Source organism: Bos mutus, chromosome 14, assembly GCF_027580195.1.
Source record: "Bos mutus isolate GX-2022 chromosome 14, NWIPB_WYAK_1.1, whole genome shotgun sequence".
In the NCBI taxonomy this organism is placed as follows: domain Eukaryota; kingdom Metazoa; phylum Chordata; class Mammalia; order Artiodactyla; family Bovidae; genus Bos; species Bos mutus.
In genome coordinates, this window is record NC_091630.1 from 23,307,047 (window position 1) to 23,322,476 (window position 15,430).

Consider the following 15,430-nt stretch of genomic DNA (forward strand, 5'->3'; position numbering starts at 1 on the left):
CATTGGAAAAGACTGTGATGCTGGGAGGGATTGGGGGCAGGAGGAGAAGGGGACAACAGAGGATGAGATGGCTGGATGGCATCACTGACTCGATGGACATGAGTCTGAGTGGACTCCGGGAGTTGGTGATGGACAGGGAGGCCTGGCGTGCTGCGATTCATGGGGTTGCAAAGAGTTGGACACGACTGAGCGACTGAACTGAACTGAACTGAACTGAATGTAAGTTTCCATGTTACTCTTTCCATACATCTCACCCTCTCCTCCCCTCTCCCCATGTCCATAAGTCTGTTCTATATGTCTGTTTCTCCATTGCTGCCTGTAAATAAAATTTTTAGTATCATTTTTCTAGATTCCGTATATGTGTATTCAGTTCAGTTCAGTTCAGTCGCTCAGTCGTGTCCGACTCTTTGCGACCCCATGAACTGCAGCACACCAGGCCTCCCTGTCCATCACCAGCTCCCGGAGTTCACCCAAACTCATATCCATCCAGTCAGTGATGCTATCCAGCCATCTCATCCTCTGTCGTCCCCTTCTCCTCCTGCCCTCAATCCCTCCCAGCATCAGAGTCTTTTCCAGTGAGTCAACTCTTCGCATGAGGTGGCCAAAGTATGGAGTTTCAGCTTCAGCATCAGTCCTTTGAATGAATGTTTAGGACTAATTCCCTTTAGGATGGACTGGTTGGATCTCCTTGTAGTCCAAGAGACTCTCAGAAGTCTTCTCCAACACCAACTCCAACAATTCAAAAGCATCAATTTTCGGTGCTCAGGTTTCTTTATAGTCCAACTTTCCCATCCGTACATGACTACTGGAAAAACCATAGCCTTGACTAGAAGGACCTTTGTTGGCAAAGTAATGTCTCTGCTTTTGAATATGCTATCTAGGTTGGTCATAACTTTCCTTCCAAGGAGTAAGCGTCTTTTAATTTCATGGCTGAAATCACCATCTGCAGTGATTTTGGAGCCCAAAAAGATAAAGTCTGACACTGTTTCCATTGTTTCCCCACCTATTTCCCTTGAAGTGATGGGACCAGATGCCATGATGTTAGTTTTCTGAATGTTGAGCTTTAAGCCAACTTTTTCACTCTCCTCTTTCACTTTCATCAAGAGGCTTTTGAGTTCCTCTTCACTTTCTGCCATAAGGGTGGTGTCATCTGCATATCTGAGGTTATTGATATTTCTCCCGGCAATCTTGATTCCAGCTTGTGCTTCTTCCAGCCCAGCGTTTCTCATGATGTACTCTGCATATTAGTTAAATAAGCAGGGTGACAATATACAGCCTTGATGTACTCCTTTCCCAATTTGGAACCAGTCTGTGGTTCCATTGTTACTTCTTGACCTGCATACAGATTTCTCTGGAGACAGGTCAGGTGGTATTCCCATCTCTCAAAGAATTGTCTACAGTTTATTGTGATCTGTACAGTTACAGGCTTGGCATAGTCAATAAAGTAGAAGTAATGATTTCTGGAACTCTCTTGATTTTTTGATGATCCACCAGGTGTTGGCAATTTGATCTCTGGTTCCTCTGCCCTTTCTAAATCCAGCTTGAACATCTGGAAGTTCATGGTTCATGTACTGTTGAACCCTGGCTTGGAGAATTTTGAGCATTACTTTACTAGTATGTGAGGGGAGTGCAACTGTGCGGTAGTTTGAGAATTCTTTGGCATTGCCTTTCTTTGGGATTGGAATGAAAACTAACCTTTTTCTGTCCTGTGGCCACCACTGAGTTTTCCAAACTTGCTGGCCCATTTAGTGCAGCACTTTCACAGCATCATCTCTTAGGATTTGACATAGTTGAACTGGAATTCCATCACCTCCAATAGCTTTGTTCGTAGTGATGCTTTCTAAGGCCCACTTGACTTCACATTCCAGTATGGCTCTAGGTCAGTGATCACACCATCATGATTATCTGGGTCATGAAGATCTTTTTTGTACAGTTCTTCTGTGTATTCTTGCCACCTCTTCTTAATATCTTCTGCTTCTGTTAGGTCCCTATCACTTCTGTCCTTTATGTGTCCATCTTTGCATGAAATGTTCCCTTGGTATCTCTAGTTCTCTTGAAGAGATCTCTAATCTTTCCCATTCTATTGCTTTCCTCTATTTCTTTGCATTGATCACTGAGGAAGGCTTTCTTATCTCTCCTTGGTATTCTTTGGAACTCTGTATTCAAATGGATATATCTTTCCTTTTCTCCTTTGCCTTTAGCTTCTCTTCTTTTCACAACTATTAGAAGGCCTCCTCAGACAACCATTTTGCTTTTTTCCATTTCTTTTTCTTGGGGATGGTCTTGATCATTGCCTCCTGTACAATGTCATGAACCTCCGTCCATAGTTCTTCAGGCACTCTGTCTATCAGATCTAATCCCTTGAATCTGTTTGTCACTTCCACTGTGTAATCATAAGGGATTTGATTTAGGTCATACCTGAACGGGCTAGTGGTTTTCCCTACTTTCTTCAATTTAAGTCTGAATTTTTCAATAAGGAGTTCATGATCTGAGCCACAGTCAGCTCCTGGTCTTGTTTGTGCTGACCGTATAGAGCTTCTCTATCTTTGGCTGCAAAGAATACAGTCAATGATTTTGGTATTGACCATCTGATGATGTCCATGTGTAGAGTCTTCTCTTGTGTTGTTGGAAGATGGTGTTTGCTATGACCAGTGTGTTCTCTTGGAAAAACTGTTAGCCTTTGCCCTACTTCGTTTTGTACTCCAAGGCTAAATTTATCTGTTACTCCAGGTATCTCTTGACTTCCTTCTTTTGCATTCCAGTCCCCTATAATGAAAAGGACATCTTTTTTGGATGTGAGTTCTAGAAGGATTTGTAGGTCTTCATAGACCCATTCAACTTCACCTTCTTCAGCATTACTGGTGGGGACATAGATTGGATTACTGTGATATTAAATGGTTTGCCTTGGCAACAGAGATCATTCTGTTGTTTCTGAGATTGCATCCAAGTACTGCATTTCAGACTCTTTTGTTGACTATGATGGTTACTCCATTTCTTCTAAGGAATTCTTGCCCACAGTAGTAGATATAATGGTCATCTGAATTAAATTCACCCATTGCAGTCCAGTTTAGTTAGCTGATTCTTAAAATGTTGATGTTCACTCTTGCCATCTCCTGTTTGACCACTTCCAATTTGCCTTGATGCATGGACCTGACATTCCAGGTTCCTGTGCAATACTGCTCTTTACAGCATCGGACCTTGCTTCTATCACCAGTCACATCCACAGCTGGGTATTGTTTTTGCTTTGGCTCCATCTCTTCATTCATTCTGGAGTTATTTCTCCATTGATCTCCCCTAGCATATTGGGCACCTACTGACCTGGGGAGTTCATCTTTCAGTAACCTATCTTTTTTGCCTTTTCTTGCTGTTCATGGGGTTCTCAAGGCAAGAATACTGAAGAGGTTTGCATTCCCTTCTCCAGTGGACCAACTTTTGTCAGAACTCTCCACCATGACCCCGTCCATCTTGTGTGGCCCTACAAGGCATGGCTCATAGTTTCATTGAGTTAGACAAGGCTCTGGTCCATGTAATCAGTTTGGTTAGTTTTCTGTGATTGTGGTTTTCATTCTGTCTGCCCTCTGATAGAGAAGGATAAGAAGCTTATGGAAACTTACTGATGGGAGAGACGGAGGAGGAAACTGGGTCTTTTTCTGATGGGCGGGGCCATGCTCAGTGAATCTTTAATCCAATTTTCTGTTGATGGGTGGGGCTCTGCTCCCTCCCTGTTGTTTGACCTGAGGCCAAACTATGATGGAGGTAATGAAGATAATGTCCACCTCCTTCAAAAGTTCCCATGCATGCACTTCGGCACTCAGTGCCCCCGACGCTGCAGCAGGCCACCGCCGACCCATGCCTCTGCCGGACACTCATGGGCAAGTCTGACTCAGTCTCGTGGGGTCACTGCTCCTTATTCCTGGGTCCTGGTTCGCACAAAGTTCTCTTTGTTCCCTCCAAGAGTCTGTCTCCCCAGCCCTGTGTAAGGTCTTGTGGCTCTATGGTAGGGTTAATGGGGACCTTCTCCAAGAGGGTTTATGCCATACCCAGGTCTGCTGCACCTGTCTTAATCAGTGCCTGCTTAAGATGGGCCAAGTTCAGATAAGATTCCAACTCTGCCCCTCCTCCACTCCTGCCCGGTCTGTCTTACAGGTAAACATAGAGGAATTGGCGGTGCAGATATTTTAACAGTCGTGAGTCCACTGCATCACACTGCCCCTCTCCTAGTACACACTCTTGCTTCTGTTAATGGCATTGGAGATAAATCATAGCCATTTTTTTCAGAATAAAAGAGAAAGGAAATGTCCACTCCCTAAAGAAAACCTCTTGTTGAAAAGCCTTGTGTTAAACGGCCCTGGTCTGCAAGTGGGCAGTTTCCCGGTGCTGCAGTGGTGAAGGATCTGCCTGAAATGAGGGAGACCTGGGTTTGATCCCTGCACTGGGAAGATCCGCTGGAGAAGTGAATGGCTACCCACGCCAGTATTCTTGCCTGGAAAATTCCATGGACAGAGGAGCCTGGTAGGCTATAGTTCATGGGATCATGAGTCCAGCAGGACTCAGTGACTGAGCACCACAAACAGGGAGCAGCGTATCCAGGCGACAGGATGCACAGGGTTATCAGGCGGGGTGGGGAGGGGTGCCCAAAACTAACTGTCTGGTTTTGCTGTTGACTTTGCTTTCTTCTTACTGAGTTGAATACATCAAGGCAGGATATAAACTCCCTGCTTTATTTCCCTTCCTTCTCAGTAATAAAGACATCCTATTATCTAAATGGGAGTGCATTGAGGTGACAGTAGAGAGGGGGCAGTCAGAGACCATTTCAGCCAGAGTTGGAAAATAAGCTCCTGTCCTCCACTGCCTGGGGTTTAAGGCCAAGGCAGAGTCGTCCCTTTGCGTCCTTCTTGTTAGCCTTTATCCACCACAACACTCCCAGTTCCAGGTGAGAGCTGTACACACAGAGCAGGCTCTTACAGAATTAGTTGTGTTCACAGGGAGAATTCTGAAAAGCGCCATTCATTGCTAGCAAAAGAGCCAGCGTGGGGAGGAAAGGCTTGGCTCCTCCATTTGGAACGTGTGTCTTAACGCTTGTTTTCCATTCAGCCCGTAATTGCCAGGGTTTCCGGGAGGTGACCCGGGAAAGGGCTCCTGAATTCATCCCAAGTTAAAACCGCAGCGAAAAGAAGGAGGGTTGCTTTTTAAAATGTTAAAGGAAAGCAGCTCATTGCCCACAGGATCATTAGGGAAATAAACTAGTTTTACTAATTTCTAGTTTCGATTGGAGCGTGTAGGTTTGCTGTAGCATTTGCAAAAAATATTTCATAGAACTGGTGAAGGATGCTAATGGGTATATGGGAAGGGATTTTTGGTGGTTAAATTTACTAACTAAAAGAGATTTAAATAAGTTAATCATTAACTTGCTATGAACGGTCATAGTGAATTAGCTAGGACATTCTAACTGTAGTTAATGGACTATTTATTGTATTTCTTTGGTCGAACTCAGTTTTCTTATGAAACATAAAAAGCATTACTTGCTGCTGCTGCTGCTAAGTCGCTTCAGTCGTGTCCGACTCTGTGCGACCCCATAGACGGCAGCCCACCAGGGTCCTCCATCCCTGGGATTCTCCAGGCAAGAAGACTGGAGTGGGTTGCCATTTCCTTCTCCAATGCATGAAAGTGAAAAGTGAGAGTGAAGTCGCTCAGTCGTGTCTGACTCTCGCGGTCCCATGGACTGCAGCCTACCAGGCTCCTCCGTCCATGGGATTTTCCAGGCAAAGTACTGGAGTGGGGTGCCATCGTCTTCTCCGAAGCATTACTTCAGTTCATTACAGTGGCTCAGTTGTGTCTGATTCTTTGCAACCCCATGAATCGCAGCACGCCAGGCCTCCCTGTCCATCACTAACTCCCGGAGTTCACTGAGACTCAGGTCCATCGAGCCAGTGATGCCATCCAGCCATCTCATCCTCTGTCGTCCCCTTCTCCTCCTGCCCCCAATCCCTCCCAGCATCAGAGTTTTTTCCAATGAGTCAACTCTTCGCTTGAGGTGGCCCAAGTACTGGAGTTTCAGCTTAAGCATCATTCCCTCCAAAAAAATCAGGAGGTGCTGTAATTTTATTTCCAGAGGGAAATATGCCCTTTAAACCACAAGAGGGCAGCAGCATCACATTTTTAATCCAATGCTTCTTTTGAAACCTAAATCCATTATTAAACACGGTGACAATTACGTTTTTCTGCAAATGGTTCTTATTAATTCTGATGGTGTTTTATGAGGAAAGTTATTTTTAAAATTTTTGTGACTATAGTTTGTTACATATGAGATTACTTTCAAAGTGCAATAAGATCATTTTAATGAATGAATTAAAGTGCTTCACTAGGGTGAATTTTTAAAAACCTTTAAACTTCATTTTTAAAGATCACATCATTAAAGTTCTACAAGTAGAGCTTTTCAGAAATATTAAAGGGTATTAAACAAAACTATATTTAACAATGGATAAAACTTGTCATGGTCTAGATATATGTATTTTTTATAGCTATTATCTGGTAGTAAGTTTTAATAGGTTATATGTATCTTTAAAACTAGGCATAGTTAAAATGAGAAAATCAGTACCCATGAAAATTTACAACGAATAACCCAAATTTAATGTAAAAAAATAATAGAATATTTTTCTGTGCTGACTCTACATTTTCTTCATTGCTCAATATTCTGTAACAACCTAATTGGGAAGGAATTTGAAAAAGAATATACATGTATTTGTATAACTGAATCACTTTGTTGTATACCTGAAATTGTTAATCAACTATGCGTGTGTTAGTCACTTATGTCTGACTCTGTGACCCCGTGCATTATAGCCTACCAGACTCTTCTGTCCAAGGAATTCTCCAGATAAGAATACTGGAGTGGGTAGCCATTCCCTTCTCCAGGAGATCTTTCTGACCCAGGTATCGAACTCGGGTCTCCTGCATTGCATGCAGATTCTTTACCTTCTGAATCAAATATTCAAATATAAAAATAAAACATTTTTTAAAAATACAATATAATGGCAATAATTTCATTTCACCACCAGATGGTGCTATTTAAACAATGAAGTAAATGGGAAAGACCAAATAGAAGAGCCAAGATTTATACATATCCAACACATATTTCCGAGAAGGCAATGGCACCCTACTCCAGTACTCTTGCCTGGAAAATCCCATGGATGGAGGGACCTGGTAGGCTGCAGTCCATGGGGTCGCTAGGAGTCGGATACGACTGAGCGACTTCACTTTCACTTTTCACTTTCATGCATTGGAGAAGGAAATGGCAACCCACTCCAGTGTTCTTGCCTGGAGAATCCCAGGGACGGGGAGCCTGGTGGGCTGCCGTCTATGGGGTCGCACAGAGTCGGATACGACTGAAGTGACTTAGCAGCAGCAGCAGCAACACATATTTCCGAGAAGGCAGTGGCACCCCACTCCAGTACTCTTGCCTGGAAAATCCCATGGACAGAGAAGCCAGGTAGGCTGCAGTCTATGGGGTCGCTAAGAGTCGGACACGACTGAGTGACTTCACTTTCACTTTTCACTTTCACGCATTGGAGAAGGAAATGGCAACCCACTCCAGTGTTCTTGCCTGGACAATCCCAGGGACGGGGGAACCTGGTGGGCTGCCGTCTATGGGGTCGTACAGAGTCGGACACGACTGAAGTGACTTAGCAGCAACACATATTTATATATTCACTAGATTTTTTTGACAAGTACAGACTAAGTTTAATTTCTGTGATGGAATCCTTTGAGAAAATATGTTTTTAAAAATCCAGGGAAAGAAAATGCACTGTCTGGACCAGATAGTTCACAGAACTAATATGAAATTCATGTAGTGGTGAAACTTAAATGTGGATTTTGACCTTTTCACGCACAAAAGACAAAAGAGTCTATTCTAACAAAAGTCTTGTCCCATGGAAGCTACTTATTTTTGTCCCTGAAATTATTCCTTTTGTTTCTCAGGCACCGAAAAACAATCACATTTCATTACCTTTCACTTTAGTAAAAGGAGAAAGAAAATTGTTCCTTGATTCAGCAAAAGGTGAACTCAAATCAAATCTCATGTAATCTGTATCATCTTTAGATGCTGAAGTAATTATATGTGTAGAGAAGCCGAACTTTATCCTTATTCATTCATTCAAAACTAGTTCTGTTTAAATTTGGGGTGTGTGTGTGAGAGAGACAAATGACGTGATTGTAGATATTCTGCTATAGAATAAATCAACTTGGAATGCATTACCCATTTCATTTAAAATGTGCTTTACATTGATTACTTGTAGTATAACAATCAAATGATAAGAAAGTTATGAAATTTTACAGATATGAACATAGTTTTAGGTCTGCTATGCATTGTTGTCAAACCATATATAGGAAAAGGAGCTACTAACATTTATTGAGTTCTACAGAGATGATTTTTTTTTTTTTCATTTATTATCTCTGTTCTCAGTTTTGCAAAGAACTAGAACTTGAGTTCTAGTTTTGGCCCTGCAAGCCATGCTCTTTTCTTCAAGGTTGGTAAAATCAATGAGGGGACAGGAATGTCACTTCATGCCTTCAGCAACAATCACTAAGTTATTCTGAACTTCTTTCCCTCTGAACCCGGATGGGGCTTTGGATTCTCAATTTAGCATTCCAGGTAATTCTACCATCAACTTGTGGCAGATAGCGAGGTTTAAAACTGTTTGCTATCTTGCCTTTTTAAGTCATATTGCTCATAAGCAGAAGTTCTCTTTTCTCAAAGTTTCTTTAAAGTTCTAGAAGCAATTATCAGCCATGGAACACTAAATAGTAACAGAAGGTTGAGACATTTGCTTTTAGTTCATGAAATTAAGTCCATATTTACTTGTATATGTTTTGTTGGTGGTGAACAAATGCCTGTCTTTTCTTAAGTTTCATTAATTCCCTGGTAGAGGAAGGTATGTGCCCTAAAATTGTTAGTATTTGAATTTTTAGTTATCTAACTAAACAAGATAGTAATCAAATAAGAGCTAGTATTTAATGAGTCCTGAGGTCTTAATCTGTGTCATCTACTGTTCCAAGTTCATTTTATGTGTCCTCTTGACAGTCCTATGAGCTACTTTTTATTGTCATACCCATTTGATAGATAAGGAATTTAAGGAAAAAACTTTCACATCAGTAACCACAAATCCATGAATTTTGTCACACCTTTGGGTCAATGTTTGCAGAATCATGACTCAAACACTTTTCTCTGTTGGTCACTGGCTCATTTGCTGATCTTGGCCTGATCATATTAAACATTATGCTAGGTATTGATTTATTTTTTTCTCAGCTACAAACCTTGTCTTTACTCTTCTTTGTGCTGCTGGGGCTAGAACTTTACAGACGACAGGTCTGCTTTGCCAGCATCCCTAAGAAACTCTACCAATAGGGGGACACCATGGGAAATAGATGGGGAAACAAGTGGAAACAGTGTCAGACTTTATTTTGGGGGGCTCCAAAATCACTGCAGATGGTGATTGCAGCCATGAAATTAAAAGATGCTTTCTCCTTGGAAGGAAAGTTATGACCAACCTAGATAGCATATTCAAAAGCAGAGACATTACTTTGCCAGCAAAGGTCCATCTAGTCAAGGCTATGGTTTTTCCAGTGGTCACGTATGGATGTGAGAGTTGGACTGTGAAGAAAGCTGAGCGCCGAAGAATTGATGCTTTTGAACTGTGGTGTTGGAGAAGACTCTTGAGAGTCCCTTGGACTGCAAGGAGATCCAACCAGTCCATTCTGAAGGAGATCAGCCCTGGGTGTTCATTGGAAGGACGGATGCTGAAGCTGAAACTCCAATACTTTGGCCACTTCATGCGAAGAGTTGACTCATTATAAAAGACTCTGATGTTGGGAGGGATTGGGGGCAGGAGGAGAAGGGGACGACAGAGGATGAGATGGCCGGATGGCATCACCGACTTGATGGACATGAGTTTGGGTAAACTTTGGGAGTTGGTGATGGACAGGGAGGCCTGGTGTGCTGCAATTCATGGGGTCGCAAAGAGTCAGACACGACTGAGTGACTGAACTGAACTGGACTTATCTGACCTGAGGGGCTGAAAGTGTGCAGTTCCCCTGAGCATCAGGGGATGCTTCACCCAGGGAAGGGCAGTGCCTTTTTGTAGCAGCAGCTGAATCTAGCATGCAGTTTCTCCAAAGTCTGTGGTTTTTCCAGCATTTTCCGTCTTCCCAGCATTTGTAGAAGCAGCCTCATTGCACCCTTCTCAAGGATTCTACCAGGTGAGCACAAGTACACATACTCCTTCCTCTTGGAGAAGGAAATGGCAACCCACTCTTGTATTCTTGCCTGGAGAATCCCCATGGATGGAAGAACCTGGCAGGCTAAAGTCCATGGGGTTGCTAAGAGTCAGACATGACTGAGTGACACACACACACCCCTTCTTCCAGCTCCTTGAGTGTGCCTTCTCCAGGCTTCTACATCTTATGTTCAGCCCCTTCCCTTTGCTCCTCCAGTCCTAGCGGTGGTAGCTCGTCCTTCAGTTTCTATCACTGTAAAATGTTTTGGTTTTGTCATGTATGGATGTGAGAGTTGGACTGTGAAGAAGGTAAACTTTGGGAGGTAAAGAGTTGCAAAGAGTTGGACACAACTGAGCGACTGATCTGATCCCATCTGATGGATTCAATTGTGTTCCCTTAAAAGATACTGAATTCCAAGCCCCAGTACCTGGAAGTGGAAACTTACTTGGAAATAGGATTTGTCAAAAACCAAACTCTGCACAGTGAGAAAAACAAAGGAGAAAGAGGTGTTTATTGCAAGGGTTTCCACCTGGAAACTCAAGGCTCTGAAAGCAATGAATTCCGAGTTGCTCACAGGTAAGGGGTTTTAATGAGGCAAACGTGAAAGTGATTTGGCTTTTTCATATGACTGGTTGCCGAGGGGTTTTCTTCCCTATTGGATTGAGGAGAACAAGCAAGTCCAGACCTGATGTGAGCAGACTTGGTGGCTAGGAGATTCGCCAAAGTCCTCTGCTGATTTCTGAGAAAAGCTGAAAATTCTATAACTTAGGTAAGGTTAAGGGTCATTTTCTTCGATGCACTTGCAGTGGCCAATTTTATTTTGTCCCTAACGTAAGTACTGCTTTAAGTTCTGGTTCTTCAGGCCTTTGCAGATAGTTCAGATGGGCTCACTGGGGTGGGCCCTAGAGCAATAGCTTGTTGTTTTGTTGTTATCTGGTTGCTCTTCTGTGAGCCCATGGACTGCAGCCTGCCAAACTCCTTGGTCCAAGGGACTTCCCAGGCAAGAATACTGGACCGGGTTGCCATTTTGTACTCCAGGGGATCTTTCTGACCCAGGGATCTAACTTGCCTCTCCTGCAAGTCTCCTGCATTGCAGGTAGATTCTTTACCGCAGCCATGGGGGAAGCCCTGTGCAATATGACTCTGTCCTTCTAAAAAGGGAAATTTGGACACACAGACAGTTGCTCACCCAGGGAGAACACTGTGTGAACAGGAAGGCAGGGATCAAGGTGAGATATCCATAAACCAAGGATTGCCAGAAAACAACAGACATGAGGAGAAAGACAAGAAACAGCTTCTCCCTCACTGCCTTCAGAAGGAAGCACCCCTCCTGACACCTTGATCTCAGACTTCCAGTCTCCAGAACTGTGAGACGATAAACTTCTGTTGTCTAAGCCCTCCAGTTTGTGGTTCTATGTTATGACTGTCCCAGGAAATTCAGATGGCTAGTTAGCAATTTTTTAGGTTAAATTCTCTCTGTTAAAATAACTAGCATGACTTATCTCTCTCAACTGAGTACCAAATAATATAAGAACAGAGAATCATAGATCCTGTTTTTATCATGGTACCTTTAAGGGTCCTCCATTTGACATCGCCGCCACTTGATTCTTATTGAACTTTAGCTGCTGTGTTTCATTTGCTTGTGCCGCCATAACAAAGCACTCCAGACTGGGAGGCTGAAATAACAGAACTTTATCTTCTCAAAGCGCTGAAGGCTCAAAGTCTGAGATCAAGGTGTCGGCAGAGTCAGCTTTTTCTGAGGTCTCTTTCCTGGACTGGTTTTCTCCCCGTGTTTTCACACTGTCTTCCCTTTGTGCGTTTCTGTGTCCTAATCTCATCTTAAAAGGTGACCAGACATATTGGAGCAGGGCCCACTCATACGACCTCATTTGAACTTAATCACTTCTTTAAAGACCCTATCTCCAAATGCAGCCACATTCTGAGATACTGGTGGTTAGGATTTCAACCTATAAATTTTGAGGTTGACACAGTTCAGCCCATAACAGCAGGAATCTTTTGATAAAGAAAAAGTTAATTCCTTGGGGTCACACATCCTTCTTTCAGCAGCTCTTAGAAAGGCCGTGTGGCAGACCTTCCAATACTTTTCTTGCAGAAGCTCACAAATCGTTCCTTTAATAATAATCTAATTCAGGGTGTTGCCCAAGGTCAGACTCAAGAGCTCACTGATCTGTTTTGTCTCCTCTTGAAAAATCAAACTGGTCTTCAAACTTTTCGTATTCCTCCTGGTCTCCAGCAGTGTTCAGAGTTTAAGAGACCGGCAGGTGGGTCCATGGGCTTTCTCAGAATCCTAGAAGGTGGTCCATCCATAAGAACATTTTCACTCTTTTAAAAGAGAAATGTATTCTCTTAAAAATGTTTCACTCCTCTGGGCAAGTTGAGTAGTTCCACATGACTTTGCCATGCCTTACCAAGACTCTATTTACCCCACACTATTTTAATTATTTTGTTTCAAATGTAACTTAAAATCCTTTTAATCAGCTTTAATATTTTAATGACATTTATCTTTGAGTTCTAGAATTATCACTGAAATATCAAATCCATTTTCTTTGTTGTTGGTTACCTAATTTTCCCTCCATTATTGAACTTAAAAATGAGATCTTTAGAAAGCACTCTGAGAAGGCTTTATATTTATCAATCCCTTCTCACTCTCTCCCTAAAGTAGAGCATTTCTAATCAAGATCTGGTTTTAAGATCAGATACATCTTTTCAACAAATTCTGTGCAGTGTGGGGTGTTAACATTAACCATTCCTAACCTTTCTCCACAGAATACCAAGATGATAATTCTGATATTGAAATGACACTTGGACACCTAGTAAAACACAGGCATAATTCATGTTAATCCTCATAATTAGCCAATTTGAATGAAACTAAAAATAGTGTGAGCTGATTGGGAACCCTGGGAAAGTTCCCTGATTGCAGGGAAGTGATATTCATCTCATTAGGGAGGAATATTAAAATCTCCAGGTGGCACAAGCTGTCGCTACCCTCCACTAATTAGAACTCCCAACATTCAAGGCCAGCAAGGTGATTTCTCCTGCCAGACCTCTTCCTATATTGGCAAGCTGTAGGTAGTGATAATAACTCATGAAATATGAAAATCTTTACTTAGAGCAGAACTTGACATGAAAAACTAGAGGAAAGCCATAATGTAGCTCTTCAGAAAACTGCAGTTATTAATTTCAGAAATAGTTCTTCTGAGAGAAAGTTACCATGATACATCTTCATTTTAAGTGACAAGTTCAGTTGGTTTTGAGCCTTCACTCTGTAAAGAGAAGTGTACCTGTGCCATGAAATATAGAGGAAAAGCTAAAGTGTTAGCCACTCAGTCACGTCCAAGTCTTTGCAACTCCATGGACTGTTGCCCACCAGGCTCCTCTGTCCATGGGATTCTCCAGGAAAGAATATTGGAGTGGGTAGCCATTTCCTTCTCCAGGGAATCTTCCTAACCCAGGGATTAAACCCAGGTCTCCTACTTTGCAGGCAGATTCTTTACTGTCTGAGCCAAAGGGAAATGTGAATATACTATAGTTTTAATAAAGTCACAAACTGAAGCTAAAATATATATGATCATATCAAAGTTGTAAATGTTCTGGAATGTTGTGTTTCCTTGCCTGTCCACCATTATTCTCTTAGCAATACAATGAAATTTTTGCCTAATTAATAAATCTTGCAGATAAACTCAAAATTATCAGTTCATCTTGGTCATGACTTACCTCCTTCCAAATATTAGATTGAAATAATGATAATTCAAGAGAACAAAAAAGCTTGCAGAGTTCATTTCTGAGATACAAGTGGTGGGTACTCAAGCCGATATAGTCACAATTTTGTTTAAAATAACTAAAATGGTAGTTGATATAGATAAATAAAAAGGTATGTATATGCCCCAAATATTTTTGGTCTGAGATCAGATCAGATCAGTCGCTCAGTTGTGTCCGGCTCTTTGCGACCCCATGAATCGCAGCACGCCAGGCCTCCCTGTCCATCAGCAGCTCCCGGAGTTCACTCAGACTCACGTCCATCGAGTCAGTGATGCCATCCAGCCATCTCATCCTCTGTCGTCCCCTTCTCCTCCTGCCCCCAATCCCTCCCAGCATCAGAGTCTTTTCCAATGAGTCAACTCTCCGCATGAGATAGCCAAAGTACTGGAGTTTCAGCTTTAGCATCATTCCTTCCAAAGAAATCTCAGGGCTGATCTCCTTCAGAATGGACTGGTTGGATCTCCTTGCAGTCCAAGGGACTCTCAAGAGTCTTCTCCAACACCACAGTTCAAAAGCATCAATTCTTCGGTGCTCAGCCTTCTTCACAGTCCAACTCTCACATCCACAGGAAAAACCATAGCCTTGACTAGATGGACCTTTGTTGGCAAACTAATGTCTCTGCTTTTGAATATGCTATCTAGGTTGGTCATAACTTTCCTTCCAAGGAGTAAGCGTCTTTTAATTTCATGGCTGCAGTCACCATCTGCAGTGATTTTGGAGCCCAGAAAAATAAAGTCTGACACTGTTTCCACTGTTTACCTATCTATTTCCCATGAAGTGATGGGACTGGATGCCATGATCTTCGTTTTCTGAATGTTGAGCTTTAAGCCAACTTTTTCACTCTTCACTTTCACCTTTATCAAGAGGCTTTTGAGTTCCTCTTCACTTTCTGCCATAAGGGTGGTGTCATCTGCATATCTGAGGTTATTGATATTTCTCCCGGCAATCTTGATTCCAGCTTGTGTTTCTTCCAGTCCAGTGTTTCTCATGATGTACTCTGCATAGAACTTAAATAAACAGGGTGACAATATACAGCCTTGACGGACTCCTTTTCCTATTTGGAACCAGTCTGTTGGTCCATGTCAAGTTCTAACTGTTGCTTCCTGACCTGCATACAGATTTCTCAAGAGGCAGGTCAGGTGGTCTGGTATTCTCATTTTTGGTCTACACATTTTCAAATATTTATTTCATTTCAAAGTTCTTGCTCCTTGTAGATGAGTATGCAAACACAGCTGTTTGGATTTTTTACTTTTTTTACTTTTATTTTATCCTGGTGTACAGCCAATTAACAATGTTTTGGTAGTTTCAGGTAGATAGCAAAGGGACTCAGTCATTCACATATATGTATCCATTCTTCCCCAAACTCCCCTCCCACATAACA